Genomic DNA, 17602 nt, shown 5'->3' with positions numbered 1-17602 from the left:
TGGAATCTGAACCTGGCAACGTTTAACGCGCGAACATTATCTAGCGAAGCGAGTCTCGAGGTGTTCGAGGAATTAGAGGGCATTAAATGGGATGTAATAGGGCTTAGCAAGGTTGGGAGAGCAGGCGAAGCCTTTACGGTGCTGAAAAATGGACACGTCTCATGTTATTGGGGTCTAGAGGACATAAGAGAACTGGGAGTGAGATTTCTAGTCAATAAAGCATAGCTGGCAACATAGAAGAATGTTATAGCATTAACGAAAGGGCAGAAGGTCTTGTAGTTAGGCTCAATAAGAGGTACAAGCTCAAGGTGGGGCAGGGCTACGCGCCCACATCAAGCCAGGACGACCAAGTAGTGGAACGCTTCTATGAAGATGTGGAATCGGCAATGGCTAAAGTAAAAACACAGTATACCGTAGTTATGGGGGATTTCAATGCTAAAGTAGGCAAGAATCAAGCTGGAGACAAGGCAGTTGGGAACTATGGTCTGGGCTGTAGAAATAGCAGGGGGACCTACTAGTTGAGTTTGCAGAACGGAATAACCTACGCATAATGAATACCTTCTTCTGTAAATGGGAGAGTCGGAAGTGGACATGGAGGAGCCCGAATGGGGAGCATAAAAATGAAATAGACATCATATTATGGGATAACTCTGGCGTCGTGCAGGATGTGGAAGTACTCGCAAGGGCAAGGTGTAGTGACCACCGTATGGTAAGATCTCGAATTAGGATAGATTTGAGGAGGGACCGCAAGAAGCTAGTACGAAAGAAGCCGATAAATGAGCTAACAGTAAGACGTAAAGTAGAAGAATTCAGGATAGCGCTGCAGAACCGATATTCAGCTCTTAACGAGGAAGCTGAGCTTACGACACAGGAAGCCAGCGACAACCTTACACGTATTATCACGGAGTGTCCAGTAGAAGTCGGGGGCATTATGGCTAGACAGGATACTGGCAAACTTTCACAGGAGATGAAATATCTAATTAGGAAACGGCAAACCATGACAATCTCTACCGCAGCTGACAGAATAGAACTAGCAGAGCTTTCCAAGTTAATCAATAAGCGTAAGACAGCTGACATACGGAAGTATAATATGGAGAGGATCGAATACGCTGTAAAGAACGGAGGTAGCCTGAAAGCTGTGAAGAGGCGTCTTGGCGTGGGGAAAAATCAGATGTATACACTTAAAGATAAGCAAGGCAATGTCATCACAAATAGGGATAAAATAGTCACATTGACCGAGGAGTTCTACAGGGGTGTGTACAGTAGCCGGGAAATCCAGGATAATGCCGAACGAGATAGTAGCTCAGAGGAGATAGAAATCCCACTAGTAACGACCGAAGAAGTAAGGAAGGCCTTGAAAGAAATGAAAGGGGGCAAAGCACCTGGTGAGGACCAGATAACAGCAGACCTCTTGAAGGATGGCGGAGAAATTGTACTTGAAAAACTGCAAACCTGTATACGCAATGCCTAATTACCGCATTAGTACCCGAATCTTGGAAGAACGCGAACATCATCCTAATCCATACGAAAGGCGACATGAAGCACTTGAAAATTACAGGCCGATCAGCTTACTGTCAATCGTCTACAAGGTACTTACCAAGGTAATCGCTAATAGAATTTCTGCAATCTTAGATTTCAGTCAACCTAAAGAACAAGCAGGGTTCCGTAAAGGTTATTAAACAATGGACCATATTCACACGATCAATCAGGTGATAGAGAAGTGCGCTGAGTATACTGAACCCTTATATATAGCCTTCATAGATTATGAGAAAGCATTTGACTCGGTCGAAACCCTAGCAGTCATTCAGGCATTACGGAACCCGGGGGTAGATGAGCATTATGTAAGAATACTAGAGGATATCTACAATGGGTCCACAGCTACCATCATCCTGCATAAGGAGAGCAGTAAAATACCTATAAGGAAGGGTGTCAGACAAGGAGACACAATCTCTCCAATGTTATTCACAGCATGTTCACAAGAAGTATTCAGAACGCTGGATTGGGAACAGGTGGGAGTAAGGGTTATTGGAGAATACCTTCGTAACTTCAGATTTGCTGATGATATTGCCTTGCTAAGTAACTCGGGGAACGAATTACAAAGCCTGCCTTCCGCACTGGACGAACAGAGTAGAACTGTGGGCCTGAAAATTAATATGCAGAAAACTAAGTAATGAGCAATAACCTCGGGACAGCACAGTGGTTTGAGATAGGTGGCGAGGCAGTGGAACAGGTAAGCGAATATATCTACTTAGGCGAAGTTGTGACCCCATATCCCAACCATGAGGCAGAGATAATTAGAAGGATCAGAACGGGGTGGGGTGCATATGGCAGGCATTCTCAAATAATAAATAGCAGCCTACCATTGTCGCTGAAGAAGAAAGTGTATGACAGCTGCATCTTACCGGTACTCACCTACGGGGCAGAAACTTGGAGGCTCACTAAGAGGGTTCAACTTAAATTGAGAACAACTCAGCGGTCAATGGAGCGTAAAATGATAGGTGTAACATTAACGGACAAGAAGAGAGCGGAGTGGGTCAGGGAACAAACACGTGTTAAGGACATATTAGTAGAGATTAAGAAGAATAAATGGACGTGGGCAGGGCATGTAATGCGAAGGCAAGATAACCGCTGGTCATTAAGGGTAACAGAGTGGATCTCTAGAGAACGCAAGCGTTGCAGGGGGCGGCAGAAAGTTAGATGGGCAGATGAAATTAAGAAGTTTCCGGGGATAAACTGGTCTCAGTTGGCACAGGACCGAGGTAATTGGAGAATAATGTGAGAGAGGCCGTTGCCCTGCAGTGGGCGTAGATAGGCTGTTGAATATATATATATATATATATATATATATATATATATATATATATATATATATATATGTGGGATGACCGAATGGATTGCTCGCTATGTCCCTGCCCCCTCCGGATAAATTAAAAGTCTACGCCTATGCCACCAGTGTATATACGGGGCCACAAAGACAAAATACCAGCTTGGTTTGTTGAGACTGCTTTGTCGCGATAGCACTGATACCAATTTGTTACAAACTTTGGAGGAATACTGGAGATATTTAGGAAAACTGACGAAGCAGTGCTGCGATTTCTCAATTTTTCCGATTTCTTTACCACGCCACAGGATTATATTGGTGCTATTCGTGGCCACCACCCAAAGCCAACACCAAGAAACATGTCTGTACATTTGCAGTGGGGCCTCTAATTCCGTTTTATTCTGTCAGGGTAGACACTTCTAAATATTAGTTTTTTTGGGGGAAATAGAAGACTGGAATTTATTACCACAGGCTGTAGTTATGTCAGACTGGATTCATCAGTTTGAATCAGCTTTGCTCCAATCACGTTTCGTTTGGAAGCGATCATAAGCTACGCTCATATTCTTCCTTTCCAGGTAGTGTAGTGTTTTGCTGTCTCCTTTGCATTTCCTTTTTTCTGTGTTATCAAGACGTTGGGCTGTAACACGTTATACGCAGTATTTTCTGCGCACATCTTTGTGGAATACTTGCTGCTCGTCCATGCTTTCTTGTTAATTATGCTTGGCCTACGTGTTTTTTTCTTCTTTCTGTGCTATCAGTGTCCGTCAATGGTTTTCTTGCCAAGAAACATCTCTGTCACTTTAAGGGAGAGCTTCATGTGTTGCCAAGAGTGGCCGAAACGCAGAGCTGGGTGTCAGAAGGTGGTTGCCGGCACGGCCACGAAAGCATGGTTCAAACGTTACTCAACTGGCACTGATTGCCAGAAAAATTGCACCATCCTTGTGAAGTTGCCTCGCGTGTGAAGTTACCAACATGTAACATGAGCTCAACAATGCCTTAAATCGTGTTGTGTAACGAGCTGTGGCTCCAGGTGCAGAAGCATAAATGAAAAAGTGTCACTCCGTTGTCGCCTGACTGGCGCTGAAATAGGGGGAAGTCGCGGTTAGAGCTGGCAGTTTTAGCTTTGACTCTAAGAGAGTGCAAGTTTCTGAGGGGCATTCCGATGCTACATACATTACGGGGACTTATAACCTTACCACAAACAGGCACGTACTATCGCAGCAACTGAAGAGAGCAAGGCATGTTTCGCAAATAAGTCGTGTCTTCCCCCTCTAGACTCCGCACATCCACCTATATGAATTTGGCATCGGTGCACATTTGTCCGAAACGACATATCACTAGCCTAGAAAAGTTCAGAATATTGCATGCTTTAACCACACCATAACCCGCACCTCCTCCCCCCACTTAAAAAAGGGGGTTATATTTTTGCGGTCGCTCAATAGGCCAAAACAATAGGTAAACAACTAGCCACAGACACTCGATGAACGAGACGTCGGGTCCCTAGGAGTTGCGTCACAAAAGAGCTACCAGATAAAATTAAAATTATGTAGTAGTTTGTGAACCTAACATTATGGATGTTAAAACTGTATGCACACTTGCAAACAAGTGATTGAGCAGATTGTCATGCACGTGAATGTCGTGTTCATTTGCGGCAGCCTACTAATCGAGGCCGCTTACAAAAAAAGTGCCCGGCTGGCTTGACTACACAACTTGCGTGTCACAAGCCCTACGCTGAGGGAGCAATGAGTGCGCACAGGATAAATGAAAAGTTAAAATAGAAAAAGAACTTGTTACTCGACCATTCAGCAGAATACATTGCATTAGTAGAGTTGCTGTGCGCGAGAGAAGAGTTTGACATTAAAGAAAGGAATTGTCTTTAATTGTCCTCCCCATTTGTATTTCATCGCGGTCATGTCCTTTCTGCAGTTGTCGTACGGCAAGGATAGACCGCTCACTAATCCTGTCAGTGAAACTGTTCACCAAGCAGTCATGGGAAGAAAAAAAACTTCGGCTGGGCTGGCATAGCAATTCGCATCTGTGGGTCAAGAATTGTGCTTCTCCAACGTGGCTCAGCTATTGTTTCGAAGACTTGTGTAAGTGTGCACGTGATCCAGCCGCTAGGTACCTAATAATACGGAGTGTCACTACAACACGTGAGGAGTTTTGAAGGTAGTGACCTTCCTTGCATAAGGTATTCCCAAACATGCAAGTTGACCGTACGCCTGCGCTAGTAAGTAAACAGCTATGGCTGACCATCAATGACAGATAATAAAATAGGAGTACGAGCAGCACGCACATAATTGCGTCGGACACTTTAGCACGGCGTGCGTGAAATTCCAACTCTCGCGACTGCTGGTTGCCCTCTTGTGCATGGCAGTGCCCCTAGAAGCAGCTTTGGTCCCTATATCAACCTTCGGCCAGAGTCTCGTGACCAGAGAAAAATCAAAGGACTCTCGTTGTGCTGCAGCATACATTGTACGCTAGTTTCTGCGCACACCCTTGTTGAATAATTGCTGCTTGTCCGTGCTTTCTTGAGGACACTGCGTTTAAGAATGTATTTGTGCTTAGTATGCAACTTTCTTGTTTTATGCACACACATGAGTATGCTAAGAAGCCTTGTCCGCGTGCATATTTAGTTTTTTAGCAAACCCACCCCATAATGGCCGAACCAGGGCTAACAGTGTAAATAAATAAAACCACTTGCATGCTAACGTGCAGTGAACACACTGGTACTGTGTTTTTGCTGCTGGCCCATATGGCATCACTCTGGCCCTTGAGACGCTACTGTAGCGGGAAATGTGGAAGTAGTGCTTCAGTATTACTAGCATTTTTGTTCAGTTAACAAAACATCTTTCATTGCTGGAATCTAGCTGAACGAGATACCACAGGCTAGTTCTTTCAAACTGAACAAAGTGGTGTTTTTTCTTTGTCGGACTAACCCAGCAGCCTGTCCATTGATGGTGCTTTTTCAAAGTTGCGTGGGAAGTATCTAAATACACATTGGGATAAACCCAAGTCAAATGTCATGGCCGCCGAGATTCTCCTGCTCTTATTCTAAATGCGATTGTATGATTCATGGCATTTTATTTCATTTATTTATTTATTTATTTTCAATACTACCAGTCTCAGGCGAGACCATAGCAGGTGGGCATTCATACAAATTCAGCAGGAACAACAGCGATGGGCCTAACATTGGCCGACAAGCAAAAACAACAGTAAACTGTACAATAAAAGGGTACCACACACTTTCACTTTACGTGCAGAACCGCTGAGTTGTGCAGCATCGTCAATGTTGAGGTTTCCCTCAGGGAGCCCTTGCGGGGTGTTACATAAGGGGAAGGTCAAAACAACGGTATAGACACAACAATGGTGTAGACACAAGAATACAGACAACAATACGGACGTACAGACATGTAAACAATGTAAAGACATAGACATACAAAGTCTGCGTAGTGTAGACCACCGAAGTTTAGTTTAGGAAAAGCATCAAATTCCCTCCACCCCGACATCCAGTTCACGCTTCAAAGCGAACGCGACGGCTCCCCCCCCTTCCCCCCCCCCCCTCTTCCTTGATGTCCAAGTGACGAGTAGAAGCAGGAGCTCTCCGCTCACAGGAAGACGACGCACACCGGTCGTCACCCTCAGTTTAGTTCGGCTCCCCCCCTCGACCGAAAGGCCTCAGGCACAGGGTGTCGAACCGGAACCGGAACCGAACCGAAAACCGGAACCGAACCCGAATTTTTGCCCGGAACCGGAACTGAACCGGAACCGTATTTTTTTCGCCATTTTGGAACTGAACCCGAACCGGAACGAATTGAAGGAACCGTTCCGAACCGGTTCCGGGGCCTCAAAACTGTGATTTCTAGTTTTCCATCCCGGTACCCTGCCTTGCATCCGAAGATATTTTTACCATTCGCCAGCCGGCACCACGCAATATTTTGCATAGTCTGCAGTTCCCAAGGCCCATAAGGTTCTCATCTTATTATTACCCTAAATTTAATGTAAAGTCCTTATACACTATTAGTTTGCTTTAGGTATTGCCCATCTCCCCAAATTATCTTTTTGCATTTACAATAACTTAAGTTAGAACGCATATTCCGTGGCAACATATCATGGGGTATTCTTTATGGTTTCTATCTGCAGTGTGTTTAAAATCATGTGAAGTTTTCATGTTGTTAATTCGAATGCATCCGTGTCCGGTTGCGAAGGCCTTCAGGGACACCATCAACAATAAACCCGTATCCTCCACTTATTTTAGTTTCAGTGGGCACTTATAAAAACAGCGCTGAGACACAAACATTCACAGTTCTCTACGTCACCATCACTTTTTCTTGTACAGTGCCGTTGTGTCCTTTGGTTACTGCCCTAGGAGAACATGAGAATTGAAAAAAAAATCGGGGCCTTCTCATTTTCACTTTTAAATAAATCCAATGCATGGATTTAAGTCGATTAACGCGGATTAGCGGGTAGACTAGGGTGGTTTAGTGAGATGAGTGAATGAACTAATGTGAATTAGTGGGACTGCGGTGTTGATTAATATGGATTAGAGGAATTAGCGAGTCAGTTAAGGCGGATTAGATGGTTGGACCAAACATGATAGATTTGGGGTCCTTGACATTTGTAAATTTTGCAGCGTTCTCTTTCTCGACCAATCAGGAAATTTAGTTACACACAAAATAGCCGGAAAGTTATGTGTCGGCCACCTGAATGCTATAAAAGGCCTTTTTTATGCACGTATTACGCTCTTATGTTATTTGTCGCGTAAGATTTACATCTCGCACTGAAGTTAAATGCCTTATATTCACCAAAAGGTTCTCAAAATGTGTATATATATGAGGTAAGACTAGGGAGCAACTAAACTGAAAGAAAAAAAAAGGAACGATCAACTGGTTTGATGCGAAAGACACCCGATAGCATTCTCTGATACCTTCTCTTTCTTCGTGCTACCGTTCTTCAGCCTTCCACAGGTGTAGCATCTCAACCCCCGAATACAGCCCCTTCCAAACTGAGGAAGAGGCGCTAGCACGTGCGCTTAGCCAAAGGGCCGCCAAAAGTCTCATAACAGACTCTTATCAGGCGTGGCGAAACTTTGCCAACAGTCCATTGCATATTAGAACACTTCGAATGAACAAGCAGATACCACCAACGAGACCAGCCAGGATTGTATGGGCACCAGCTCATACTGGCATTGCCGGCAGACAAGATCACCAACCTCGTGGCTGGACATTTGACCCGCTTAGCCAGCGCTGACGAAGCCGAGCCCGAGCGCATGCATCCTGTATACATACCAGGAAATTAATGAGCACTATAGGCTCTCCCGTAGAACGTATTCCTTCCCGCACAAATCGCTAGCGAATAACCAGGAAAGAATATTCCGTGCACTGCGGATTAACACCTTCCCACACATCACCAGTCTTCACCTCTTTGACGGGACACAATTCTCTCCATTTTGTCGCTTCTGTGGGGAGCCTGGGAACCTCATACACACAGTAGGTGGCTGCGACAAGTCCACCCTAGATCCACCCAACCTACACGTTTCCATAGAGACTTGGGAGAAAGCCTTGGCCAGCTCCGGCCTGGAAGATCAGTTTCTCTTGATGGAAACGACTGTCGACTCTACCCCTTGAATGAGGACGCCTCTCTGAAACTTTTCCCCGATTAGTTTAAAGTTCATTTTCCCTCTCTCTACGAGGGATAAATACTGCTGCTTGTGACTTCACTCAGCTATTATCTTTCGTAGAGCCGAACCGCTCTCACCTGTCGCTTAAGTGCCATTTAGCAAGTTCCTATCTCCGGTGGTTCCCTATCCAATGCCGTCCTGTACAAGGCGTCCAATGAGTCATTAAAGCCGTTCTTTCTTTCTAACTGGTACGTTAGCCTATGAAAGATGAGCAGAAGGAAATCGCTTTAAACGCCACCAGCCACGCTTGACAGTCGGAGGTTGACGCCGACACGGGACTGTTTTCGACTTCTAGCAGTGCTAATGATTTCGTGTTAAAGCTAAAGCGCCGTTGAAACAAGAGTACATGAAAAGCGTAGCAGACCAATCAATTTATTTAAATGCATAATTATTTGCCCTTATTGTGCGAAAACAGGGGTGCATGCGCGCGTGCGTGCCTAGACATTTGGTTGAACCAAAAAATATGTTGGGCGCTTAGGCTCTCCTACCCGCCAAAAAGACTGCCCGCTCGCCAGTAAACTACCTGCCTGCCTGGCTGCCTGCCAGGCAGGCGATTCCTGCGAGGATGCGTGATTTCGGGACGAGGGACGGCCCGCCACGAGACGCCCGGGCGGAGGGGGGAGGCGGCGGAGACGCAAAGTACTCTACCATAGCGACACTACAGGGTACTAAAACATTTCTGCAGAAATTCAAACAATTATCTACTAATGCGTAGCATTCTTATGCCGCTTGTCCTCAGTGTGAGTTTCTACAGCCAATTTTTTTGGTTTTTATAAATCCTGTCCGACCAATTGTATCAATTGACGCTGCTATAATTACAAATGGAATATTCGCGAAATCTTCATTATTGTGGAAATGCAGTCAGTTATACGGTTTCCCATTTTCCTTAATTGCTTAACATTTTCTTATTTAATAGTTTTTCAAAATTTCGTTCGACCAATTATTTCTATTTGCGCTATTATAACGATTACATTTTTAACTCGCGAAATCTGCCTTATTGTGGAAATGCAGGGTGTTACACGGTTCGCCAGTTTCCGCAATTATTTTACATGTTTTTTATTTCTTACATTTATAAATTTTGTTCGACTAATTATCTCCATTTACCCTATATAACGATTGCAGGTGGAAATTTCCCGAAATCCTCATTATTGTGGAAATGCAGGGGTGTCACACGGTTTGCCAGTTTCGGTGATTACTTTTTTTATTTTTTAGTTTTTCAGAAATTTTGTGCGACCAGTTATCTTCATTTGCGCTATTATAGCGATTGCAGGTGGAACTCCCGCGAAATCGGTATTTTTGTGGAAATGAAGGGGGTTACACGGTCCTGGCTGTGGGCAAAGAATGGTACGCATGTGGAAAAACGAGTGGTCCGCTTAGTAGGACGGGGCAATAGGCAGTCTGCAGGGAGGCTGCCCATTATCGGAAGATTCTGGCGAAGATGCACCGAGGGGGAGGCGTGGGAGGCACCCGTGTGCTGCCCACTGGTCAGGAGGCTACCTGTTTGCCGTCCAGAAGACTGTGGCGAGAACGCATTATTTGAAGACGATGTGCAACCGGTCACTTGTCGGCGAAGGGAGTGGATCACATGGCTGCACAGCGGCTACGTAAAGCCATGCGTTAAAACGCAGCCCTTAGGCACCCGCTCCTGTGGTTTCGCGTAGTCCCTCAGCGTCGGACTCGTTGTAACCGAGAGAACCAAGACGCCACCGAAGATAGAGATAGCAGGAAAACGGAGGTTGCAAGTATGACGAAAGTGTAAGGGGGAGGGCGTAATTCCGTGACCGTGCGAGAAGTGCTTCACAGTGGCGACCCCTTACGAGATAACGACAGAGTATGCCGCGCGCCGTCGTGCATTAGCTGATGACGCGATCACTGCCTGAGGCACAGCATCTATGCTCCGTCGCCGAGAAGACTACAGTTCACGCTGCACTCAAATTTCGCATTAGCGAGTGTCATAATCGTCCGTCATTTTCTTCCTCAAGAAAACAACTGCGGGGTATGAAACTCCAGTGTTATGATCCAAGAAGAAATTAAATTAAATTGTAAAAATGAAAGAAACTAAATCAATAAAAATAAACTTGCGGCCATAAAAAGCAGGGATTTCAAATTCATACAAATACGCAGTCTTATGTGTCCGAGCGAATTTTTTATTTCGCTTCAGTTAATGTTGTAATCGTAGACGTACTATAGAAAACATTTTGCAGTACATTTTACAGTAAAGGAACTCTTGAACACTTTAGATCAACGCTCTCGCCCTTATGTTCGCATCTGGAAGCACTGCAAAAGTTATAGCTATTGCCAGCACAGAGGAGCAGTGCGGGATTTGCTCGCCCCAGCAGATACGCCTTCCGTTTCTGCTTCGCTTTTGTGGTTTCATTTTAATGTCGCAACTTAAGGAAAGCCGGCAAATAGCCGCTACATCGCTGTAATGACGTCATTCCAGCGGTAAAAGAACGCCAAGACTGGGGAAGAGAGAAAAATATTTCAAGCAAGTTTGAAAGGTATCTGATGGGGACAGAGCAGTACTTTTTGTTTGAGGGACTTTCCGACTCCCTGATCTAAGTTCTGGATGTGTTGGTTGACTACTTTCTGCAAGGATTCAAGATTTTGAACAAAGTTGAAAAAAGTGTTGCAGGGTTGCTTATTTTTGGCCAAAACAAAACATCTGCACAAGTAAACCTACATTATGGCTTCGTTTTTCACAAGGAAACCTGACAAGAAAACAAAAACCGAACACAAAAAAGACAGTAACCATACAGTTCGTACTTCTGCTTTCACGTTCAGCGTGTAGAGGCAAAAAACATTTATTGCACACCGAAACAACAAAAAATGAAAAGAGTGAAGATGGAGGACAATCTAGTGCGACTGTTGTTCAACTACCGGAGAACTCCACAGAAGGCCCTCGCCCGTTCCTCCCGCGAGAGTGGCGTGCGTGGTCGGCCGACGGCCGCCACGGACGAACGGCGTTCCCCCGACAGCAGGCACTCAAACATCCCCCTCGCGAGGGGCACGATCAAATGCAGAGCATTTCCGCGGGGGGCGCGCCTGCAAGTCGTATGGATTACGTATTGGTTGTTGTTGTAATTGTTGTCTTCCAGCGTAGACATTGTCGATGAAGTCGCTGGTGAAACGTGAAACGTGCCGTGAACCCCCTGCCGCGGCTATGACGCAACGTGGAGTGGCTATGACGCAACGTGGCGTGGCTATGACGCAACACAATCCAAAATAATCCACTTTAATCCAATCCAAATCCAAACCAATCCAAGCCAAGCCAATCCAAGCCAATCCAATCGATTCCAATCCAATCTAATGCCCCTCGCGAGAGAGTGTTATAGCGCCAAAATCGCGAACCACCACACGAACGCGTGATGTTGACGTCACGATCACGCCACAGACGTTAGCGACCGGAGCACGCGCGAACGACATATGTGGTTTAAGCGCGAACCGACCGCGGCGAGAGAGCGCGATGCGAGCGCCCCCACCTGTTCTTGCGCGCGAACCGACTGTTGATCAGCGCGAACCCAACGCGGCGAGAGAGGGTGTTGCGCACGTCCCCACCTGTTGTGCGCCCGACCCGAACGCGGCGAGAGAGGGCGTTGCGAGCGGAGAGAAGGCGAGGAGGACACGGGGGAGAGGGCGCACCTGAGGCCGACGGTTGAATGAGTCAAGGATATAAGGCGTGTTCGTAACTTTCCATTCTGCGTCGGCTTTGTGGTGCAGTGGGTAGAGTACCGTGTACCTTGTGTTACGCCCGCAGAGTCGTTGGTTCGAAACCTGGCGCCGGTAAGTATTATTTTTTTATATAGTGTAGGGGGAGCGATGCGGACTACGGACGCCAACGCGGGTGACATCGTGAGTTACTCAAATGCTCTGCATTTAAAATTAATAGAAAAAGAAAATTCCCCCGCATTTCCCCGAGGGGGAGAATGTGAAAGTGCGAATGCACGGTTGTCGGCCCGCTTGCGGCGCTTGCGCTCGGCCCCCGCAGCCCACCGCCTCGCCGCCTTCTCTTCCATCTCTTCCATCGGGTTTGTAGTATCACGTGTACACCACGCAGTTATCAAGCCGCTATAACGCCGCTGAGTCGCCAACGCACGCCGCTGACGACGTAGTTTGAATGCGTTAAACATATAAGGCGCGTTACTAACACTGATATCAGCGTCGCGTCCGTGGCTTAGTCGGTAGAGCGTCGCGCTGCGGCCGCAAAGTTCTCGGATCGAAACCTGGCGCCGAATGCTGTTTTTTTTATATAGAGAGGAGGACTGCGGACGCCGCCACCGCCGCCGACGCCGCCGCCGCCGCCGCCGCCGGCGGTGGAAGGTTTGGGGTCGCTTATAAAGTGCATTCGCACTTAAAAAACGCCTGCTTTTTTTTCTCCGAACCCGTTCGAACCCGTTTGAACCGGTTCGAACCGGTTCGAACCGGAACGGAATGGTGCGCCGGAACTGAACCCGAACCGAACCCGAAAGGCTTGAACCCGAACCCGAACCGAACCCGAAAAAATTCCGGTTCGACACCCTGCTCAGGCATGTCCTCCCTATTCCCAGAGCGGCGACTGTTTGTTTCCCGGATTATGCACGCAAAGAGAGCAGAATCAGGTAATTTCGGACCCAACAAAAAGAAAGAAGAAAAAGAGAACCACTCTAAAGGTTTATGTTTTCCGTGTCTGCCGCCGTAAGCAAGAGAGGGCGGCTAACTGCGAGAGGGCATCGACCATCGGAGCCCTGGAACGCCGAAGCCGGTGCCCGGCGTGCCATGAGCAAGCGAGGCGCCAGACGGCTTATTCAGAAAAGAGGGGTGCAAATCGTCCATAACCACCAACGACGACGGGCTACCCGATCCCCGCCCCAAAGAGAGCGCCCGGAAGGCAGAAACAAAGTCGGCGGACAGAAGAAAGGACGCAGCGCCGTCGACGAACAATGCGGGACGGGATACCAGAAAGTTGACCTTGCCGGAACGGCCGTCCTCGAAAGGGGTACGGACTGGGGGAAGCAGCCCCTCCCTTTGTGGCCCCACCGGGCTGAATCATTCGGCTTAGCCCTGCCGACAGGCGCCCGTCCGTGTAGGAAAAAGGGCTACGTTCCTCAGCGAAGATCCCCGAGAGAGGTCAACCGCGCTGAAAGAATGCAAGACGGCGCTAGAGTGGGGGCGCCGACATCCACGAAGCCTCGAGGCCGTGCCGGCCTCGAAACGTCGGGTTTCTATTCCCTGCGCTATTGGTTGGGCTGGGGTGCAACCATATCCAAAGGATATGTAGAGAAAACCACAAAGTGAGTTCATTGCGTGGACCACAGATGTGCTTTACACAAAGAAAACAAAACCAAACAAAGGCGGCATTGACCGGAATGTCACTTCGAAAAGAAGGCACTTTGTACTTAAAGCAGGTGGCTATGGGAATGAGTACAGATATAGAGTGGTCTTAACATGTTTAAAGTTCGCCATTGTGATCGGTTGAGTCGTTATCTAGTAATTTGCAGATAGTTGAAAAGCATACTGTATTTGATATAGTTGGGTCCGGTTCGTTCCATTCTTTCACTGCAAGCGGAAAAAACGAGTATTGAAATGTATCATTATGGAAAGAGTACTTTTTTAGTGTGTACGAGTGTTTGCGGTGGGAGAGGCGTGAAGTCCAGAGTGATATATATTTGGAAGCATCTATTTTCAGCCGATGGTGTAGTACCTGGTGTAGGAATTTCAAGCGCGCTACTCTTGCTCTGTCTGATAGTGTTGAAAGACCCAAAAGAAGTAGCAAGTTTGTGGGCGAGTCGTTACGGGTGTACCTGTTGTAGATGAACCTGATGGCTTTTCTGTGTACCCTTTCTATTTTATTTCTGCTGGAAATTGTGTGCGGAAACCAAACAACGTTGGCATGCTCCAGAATTGGGCGTACGAACGTGGTGTAGGCCAGCAGCTTGGTACGCCATGGTGCTAGTGGCAAGCGGCGTCTGAGAAAAAATAACTTGCGCAGGGCAGTTGAAGTGATGATGTCGATGTGTGAATCCCACTGAAGGGTTGATGTTAGAGTGACACCTAAATATTTGTGCTGGTTGACTTTGGTAAGGACGATTCCTTCAAGAACGTAGGAGAAGTTAGAGGGATTCTTTTTCGCTGTAATGGTCATACACACTGATTTTTTTTGTTGATGGACATTTGCCACGTGTTACACCATTCGGCAATTTCTTGGAGTAAACTATTCAGAGTGCAGTGGTGTTTCAGGCCCTTAATTTCTTTGTATATGATGCAGTCGTCTGCAAAAAGTTTAATGTGACAGACTAAGTTGCAGGTGATGTCGTTAATGAAAATGAGGAATAACAGAGGTCCTAACACTGATCCCTGGGGGACGCCTGAGGTGACGGTAACTGTATCGGATGGTGCTTGGTCGCAAACAGTGTATTGCAATCGCTGGGACAGAAAACTTGTGATCCATGCTGTAATAGGTCCTTCCCCGATAATGGCCCTCAGCTTCGAGATTAACTTGGCGTGGGATACACAGTCGAATGCTTTAGTGAAGTCTAAAAGAATTATGTCTGTTTGACCGTGGTTGTTGATCGTTAGCGCGAGATCATGTACTACCTCGGCTAACTGGGTGATGGTTGATAGGCTCCTTCGGAAGCCGTGCTGGTGAGGCGTAAGAATGTTATTGTTTTCTAGAAAGCTGGTTAAGTGTTTCAGTATGATGTGTTCCATGATTTTGCAACATGTGCTAATGAGGGAAATCGGTCTGTAATTACACGGTGTGTCATCGCCGGATTTGTGAATTGGTACAACTTTGGCTATTTTCCAGTCATCTGGTAACGGCGCAGTCTCAAGAGATTTTCTGAACACAATTCCAAGGTAATGGCTACACAACTCCGCGTATCGTTTCAGAAATTCGTTCGGGATACTGTCGGGGCCATTTGCTTTTTTGTGGTCAAGGTTGAGTCGAAGATTAAAGATACCGGCGTCCGCTATGTTTAGGGGATCGATAGGTGGATCCGTGGTAGAACTTAGTGTCGGGAGCGCGCCGTTATCGGATATAAACACGGAGTAAAAGTAGTCGTTGAACTGGCTAGCCTTTGCTGTTTTTTCTTCCGACGATACCACTGGAGCTGTGGTTGGGGGTCTGCGGAAATAGTTCCAGAACCTATGCGGGTTGTTTGTAATGAATTGTGGCAGTGTTTCCTTAAAGTAGTGTTGTTTTGCGTTAGTCACTTGCGTTTTGAAGTCTTTTGTGGCACTTTTTAGTCTACTATTTACCAAAGGGCAGCCACACTTTGTTTTGAGGGTACGCCGTAGTCTTTTTACTTTACGCTTAGCGTGAATTACATCGCGGGTAATCCACGGGTTGTGTTTCCGCGTTTTTAGAGTTTTCAGGGGAATGTAATTTTCTATGCTGTTTACATGATGGATTTAAACAGAAGCCAAATATCGTTTACATTAATTAATGGATCGGAAGTCATTTGAGAGAAGCTTTGGAATTCGTTGGCCAGGTAGGTTGTCACGCTGGCGTCATCCGCCCTATTGAAATTGACGACTTCTCGTAGAGTATGTATTTTTTTAACAGCAGTGCCAAGCGGTAAGGTAGATTTGGGTATATCATGGTCGGAGAAGCCATCGATTACGACTGTTTGGCTTTCCTGCAGAGGAAACAGATCACTTAAAAGTATTAGGTCAAGAATGTTGTGCGCGGTACCCTGAGTGCGTGTGGGATGACGTACCACTTGATGAAGATTAAAGTTTAACATTAGGTCTGTCAGTGCGCTTGAACCAGGGGATGTGTAACGCATGGACAACCAATCAAAATCTGGGAGGTTGAAGTCGCCGAGCAGAATAAGTCGTGAGTTCTGGACGTAGTTTTGCATGAAGCTCTGCAGTGCTATTATGGGGTCGGGTCCAGACTGAGGGCTTCGGTAAAAGCAGCCGATGAATATGGGGAAGTCGTTGCAAATAATTCGGGTGAAGACGGCCTCGGTGTCTGCGATGGCAGGAAGAGGAGTGAATGGTATTGTGTTTTTAATCAGCAGGGCTACGCCCCCGCCACGGCTGGGTCTGTCTTTGCGGATAACAGAATAATTGGGCGGCGCGAATTCGTGGTTAAAAATATCGGAGGTGAGCCATGTTTCGGTGATGCCGACGATGTTCGGAGCACGCTCAAGAAGCAGGCTTTCAAAATCTTCTGATTTGTTGAGTATGCTTCTCGCGTTCACGTTCAGTATTGTTAGTGCGTTTCTTTTGTTCGGCTGCGGGTTTGTGGACGGCCTCTTTCTGACATCGACTTTTTTTGCAAGGACACTCTTTCGTTCTTATCTTCATCCCAAATGAACGCGCAGCCATTGATGAACAGCTTATCGAAGGAGAGAGAGACCTTGTCGTTGTTTTCTCGGTTTGGTTTAGCACTGTCCCATAACTTCTTCCTAACATCTCGGATTCTTTGGCTGAAGTCTTCCCCGATTGAAATGTTTGTTCCCTTAAGTTTTTTGCAGCTTCTCAGTATGGGCATTTTCTTACTTGAATCCAAAAGTTTGAGGATTACCGGTCGTGTTTTCTCTGTCCCCGGTTGTCCTATACGGTGGATGCACTCGATGGTGACCGGTTCTAGTTCGAGTTTACCTTTAATTATGTTGTCGTTGACGGCTGACTCGAGGTCTTTGCTGGTCTCTCCCTCTCTTGCTGTTAAGCCGTACACAATGAGGTTCGACCTTCGGCTACGATTCTCGAGGTCATCCACGCGTTTTTCCAGTCTCTTTATGACCTCGTTTGTCGCCGCGATTTCATGCACGCATCGCTCGAGTTTTTGCTCGAGATTGGCAATCGCGTCCAGATTTCTGTCGATGTCTGCTAGTCTCGTTTCTTTTATGTCGTGAATATCTTGTGCTATGGCTTTAAGTTGATCAAGGATTTGTTTCATTTCAGGGCCTGGGTTGATCTCGACGTCCCCTCATAATAAGAGCAGCTTTCTGATTAACATGCAAACACCCGCACACGAGAAAAGCCGTGGGCACGGCAGCACCAACAGAAATGGGTCACTAGATCGGTAGCACAGGCCGTAACGCCGTCTTACCTGTGTAATGAGAGTGAACTGGTAAGCGACCGTCATCGCTGCGGTGCGACCGTGCCCAGTG

Source organism: Haemaphysalis longicornis, unplaced genomic scaffold, assembly GCF_048455015.1.
Source record: "Haemaphysalis longicornis isolate Haplotype H1 unplaced genomic scaffold, Haemaphysalis longicornis Haplotype H1 scaffold_1, whole genome shotgun sequence".
Taxonomy (NCBI): Eukaryota; Metazoa; Arthropoda; class Arachnida; order Ixodida; family Ixodidae; genus Haemaphysalis; species Haemaphysalis longicornis.
This window is presented reverse-complemented; position numbering follows the sequence as displayed.